This window comes from Dermacentor silvarum, unplaced genomic scaffold, assembly GCF_013339745.2.
Source record: "Dermacentor silvarum isolate Dsil-2018 unplaced genomic scaffold, BIME_Dsil_1.4 Seq9988, whole genome shotgun sequence".
Lineage (NCBI taxonomy): Eukaryota > Metazoa > Arthropoda > Arachnida > Ixodida > Ixodidae > Dermacentor > Dermacentor silvarum.
In genome coordinates, this window is record NW_023607078.1 from 8,560 (window position 1) to 13,732 (window position 5,173).

A 5,173-nucleotide genomic window follows, 5' to 3' on the forward strand; every position below is an offset into this window, starting at 1 on the left:
TTAGTCGTATCAACAGTGTAAATGTAGACGATTGGTAGCTTTACTAGTGATAAAGAACGATGTCAAGAAAAAACTAAATTGATCACAGTGAATACCCATAGGGATAGATAGGGCGCCACAGAAAATGCATGGGGAAGCTCATAGTTGGGGTGAGCCCACTGAAATTTGGAGGAGGGCCCCACTTGAATTTAGAAATGCACCAACTTGAAATTTGGGGGCGGGCCCATTTAAGTTTGTGGATGGGCCAGCTTAAACTTGCGGATTATCTAATTTGAAATCTCAGGGTGGGCCAGTATAATTTGGGAATAGGCCAACTTGAAATTTTGACATAGCCCAACATTGTGTCTACCGGCAACCCCAGGACCATGTTAGAACTTAATAGAATACCTGGACATACTACTTGAAGTCAGCAGTGCTAATGCTATTTGTGCCATTATGGGCGATACGAACATAGATTGCACTTGCGCTAACCCATATGCCAAAAAGTTCGAGGTTTCTTTATCCACCTATGGTTTAGCAAACTACATAACACAACCAACCAGGTTTACTATGCACAGTGCAACAGAACTGGATATTTGTGCATCGAATGTGAACTCATATGAATCGAAAGGTGTGACGCTTTCGTATGACTTAAGCGATCACTTACCTATATTTTTTGTGGCATGTTCTCCTGCACAAAACATCCACACTACCAAAAAGCAGAAGACTAAGCGACTAATTAATGATGCAACACGACAAAAGATTTACGGCGAAGCTGTAAACAGCTACGTTCGGAAAATTTTTGCGTCCGTCCATCAAGTCGCATCGACAGAGAAATTTTTCCTGTTGGGTCATTCCCTAAGATAGTGCAATACCGGGCCGACCCGTGGTGGAGCTGAAGCAGGCTTCAAGCATTCCGCCAACTTGCAAAAGTGTCTTTATTATCTTGGGTGCAAATACAAGCCATATCAGATATTAAGCTCATAAGAACAGATACTACACTTTGACCCACGTCGGCCATGCCTACATTCGCACCATACACGTGTACGCCATCCCGCGTATTCAAAGTAGTGCCTACCAATGTGAGTGTCTTCTGTCTTCTGATGTCATGTTCTACGTAGGCTCCTTTCCTCAGTTCTGCTCTGACTGTGAAATGGGTAGGCCAAGTGTTGTATGGTCTGATGAACAGCGTGCCTACGAAGAACGAGGGGGTGAACAGAAGAGGGAACGGGCGTGACGGTGGCGGAAGGAGGTCACCGACGATGAGCGGGCCACGGACGCCAAGCGTAAGCGTGCTGCCCGCCAGGAGCGCGAAGAGGAAAGAAATGCGAAACGTCCACGTCTCCCGATCTCACAAGCATATCCCGATCCCGCCGGAGCAACGGCAATTACTACATACACAGCTTCGTTGGTCATCCACCTTTACAGAGTGGGGTGGCACTCGTTTTTTGTTCGTATCGTTCAAGACTTATTGTAGATGGTGAAGAAGAAATTGTAAATGGTACGTATGTTACATTTACAAAACTGCTTCGCACTAGCTGTGACCCTGCGTTTCCAGTGAACATAACTTCAAGAAGTAAGAGAAAGCACAGTAAGCCGTGGGTTACATAAGACTTACGTTTTCATATCGGCGTGGACAAGGTGTGCATTCAAGCGAGAGCTCCTTGCCTCCATTTGTGCAGGTCCAGCAAGAGGTAATTGAATCGGTGTCGACTGACGCCCGAACCAAGTATTTCCGCGCTAAATGTCTCCCTACATGGCGTTTTACAGCTTACAGTGCACAACCAAAGATTACGAGGCCACATAGCGAAGGGCCATTTCAAAAAAATTGAATCCTAAACACGAGAGAAAGAAAGCGAATCGTTTCATTGCACCTAACGCAAGGAGAAAACTAAAATGTTGCACTAGGCCAGATCCCCATAGCAATCTCAGTGAACTGATGGTCCAGTTAGACTAGGGTCTGGCGGACCTCGAAAAGCTCGTCACGGACCGCATCTTCCCTCAGGTGTTTGGTGCGAAGGGAGGCATGATGATGTCATTGGAGAGAATAAGTTTTTCGCGCCTACAAAATTACTTGGAACGCCGTCGATGAGCTGCCGCAGCCGGGTCATGAATGTGCGTGTAGCGGTCAGTTTGTGTACGAAGTGAAGGCTGGAGAAGGTGTGCGTCTGGAGTCGGCACAGTGCCACCACTTTTTCTCTCGAGATAGACGGTGGCGGACAAATCAAGGGTGTGTCGCGCTCGCGGTAGTATGTTTTTGTATGGAGAAACGTGCCACTGCGCCACAATACATCACGACAGGCGCAAAGCGAATTTCGGCGGTGAGCCTGCCCTCCAACTTTTATATCTTCATCATGAACCAAAAGATGCACGCGCTAATTTTTCAATGTTGCTATGCATCGTTGCTTTCCCTGCCGCTGTGCGATGCAGCTAACGTGGGAATCATCGAAGACCTCTGCCTTGCACAAGGGAAATTTGTACGGGTGCTTTATTCCGCCTTTTTATGCAACCGTCTGTGACGTAATAATAAGAGCATTGGCCTTTTTTGACAGGAAAACCGGAATCGAAGTCACCATTGGCTATGTAATCATTTTATTGGAGACAACTTCCACACGTCGTCAATGTGCAGATATGGAGTGCGCTTGCAGCAATTCCATAGTGGATATAAACGTACAGCAAAGAGGAACAAGTTAAGAAAACTTCGCACTGAAAAAATAAACAGTTTTCAACTGTATAGTTTTAGGGGTGCTTCATCTGCGGCATTCTTCACGATAATCAATGGAGAAATGTAGGACATAATATCGAATGCTATTTGTACTGTGCAATAATTTAATCCAAATTTCTGGAATTATTTTCTTTTTGTAGTTGCTTTATGTTTTCATATTTTAATGCGAAAGCAATATACGGCTCATGAAGCGGAAAATCCGATGGTGTCCCCGGAAATGGTACAAAACGTCATGTGGTCGCAGCCGATCAACGGGCGGCTCGCGCCTCGTGGACGCTGGGTTCGTTGAAGCACCACCTGATGCGCACCACTTTTCCGGCCATATGAGAACTATAGCTTGGTGGTGCAACCTACCTACCCGTTTGAAAGGGGGCGCTCATAGCATCTATCCATCTATTCGTAGCAGCGGCGCGGTGCCGGCCGTGCGGGGGTAAGAAAAACTAACGAATCAAAAGGCTTGCCTTCGCGCATAGCGTTCGTCGCTAGCGTTTCCCGGTAAAGATAACGGTTGCATAAGCTGCAGTTGGCGGGAAACGGCAACCATGTGGCCGGTCAATATATAGAGCCGCGCTTCATGACCCTGTCAATCGGTGCGGTAATTTGGATGAGTTCTGTCATGCGCTCCGATGGACGAACCCTTCACGTCGACTACTAAGGCTGTAGCTAAATGCTGTAGTCCTATGCTCGTGTATGAGGAAGACATGCTACTAGAGAAATCCTGTGAGGTCCTCGCAAACGGCCATTTCAAGGCAGGGCCAAGACCGTTTACAATAAAGCACGACCCATCTGTGAGCGATCTTAGTTTCACAAAGCTGCACTTATGAGTCGGTTGCCCACACAGCCGTCAAGAAATGAAATCACCTGGTGTTTCAGTCATCGAATTTTTAGTCTACTTGCCGGTGCCTGCCGTCGCCACAAATCATGCGCATGCTGCATTATTTAACCGACAACACAATACAAGGTTCGTAAGGGCAGAATGGCCACAGATATGCGCTCATTTTCTGATTCTGCTGGGAAGCTTGCGAATACTCTGATGGAAGCTTTTCTTAGAACATTTTTCTCAACAGCTTGATTATAAATTTATTCGTTCTTTCGTAAACTTGAACGTTTTTGCTCGTCGAGATCATGCAGGTGGCACGGGTTTTCAGTTTCGGTTATGTCGTATGTGTCCTCAGCGCATAGCGACTCGAGCTCCTTATAGCATTCAGTGCTCTTGTTCACTCCTTCTCTTGATAACCCCCACAGCAGGCAGTTTCGTCTTCCTGAAACCATTGGTGAATGGTAGACATTGAAGGTAATAGTTAAAACAGTGGTCACTCAGCTAATGCCATAATGGCACGATGTGGCATAATGATGCGCATAATTGGGCCACTCTATCAAAAGCTGCCTTGACTCGTTAGCAACCTATAATGAAAGAATCATTGGAGACAGTTTTATGAGCCATCATATTTTTCTCTGCAGAGCCATTATTTACTACTGGCTACCTGACCTAATACATACCTGTTAATATTTTTTTTCTAAAGGGTAGGTAGGCTTTGTGCCCTTTCCTATGGCAGTTGCCAGTCTGCTCCTTGGTTTCCTTTTACTACCCTACATTGGTAATCAGGTCTTCACGCAAATAATAACAATGGATCAACTGGTACAGGGTAGCCAACCGGAGATAATCTCTGGTTAACCTCCCCGTGTTTCCTTTACCTTTTTTCTCTCTCTTTCTGTGTTGCCCTCGTTTTCCGCGCTGAGTTAAGGAATGCATCAATTCTAACTCGCCCAGCTTACCAGGCTCAGCGCATCCTCTATTTTTTTTCAATTCCAGCCAGATGCAGCCGATCCGACGGTTCACCACCCTCTCCGATTGCCAATTCCTACGGCTAGCGTTCGCGCCTGCTTTACGGTCGTGGGGGAAAGTACCCTCTGGGTGGCGCCTCACGACGGAAGTCGAAGGAAGAAATCCTGACAGATGCGTGAAGCGTCTACCGCATATCCTCCGGAACGGCAGCGGCGCGCCCTCAGTGGCTCAGACGCACGCGTGACGCAAGCAGTCGTACCTAGGCTGCCTACATGCAAGCGCGCGTTGCATGTAGGCTCCCTAGTCGTACCCTCTGGGTAGCGTCACATCGCGGCAACTGACTGAACTAAGGCGTACCAACGGCTCCCATCGCGGAGCGAGGGATTGCACTGGCATTGAAAAAATAGAGGCGGCACGGCCGGGTTACTGCAACTCGCTACTGGAGGAACGGGACATGTGCTGCCTTCACCTCAGTAGCGTTCCCGAAATTTCTGAAAGTTCACCAACTCAACCAGTTTTCTTTCCTGATGCCATCTCTACATTTGTCATAGCAATAACAAATTCGCACATTCAATTGAATCTTAATTCAGTTTATATTTCCAATCAATTTTCGAAGGATTGTGAGCCACACGCAACAGTTTTGGTACATATCTCCTATAAATCATGATTGAGAGATCTTCAAG

General features: G+C 46.9%; 1 pseudogene; it reads right to left on the reverse strand.

The window, feature by feature from the left end:
- Positions 1-820: 820 nt before the first annotated feature.
- On the reverse strand, positions 821-1,000 carry LOC119435903 (U2 spliceosomal RNA; annotated as a pseudogene).
- Positions 1,001-5,173: the final 4,173 nt, after the last annotated feature.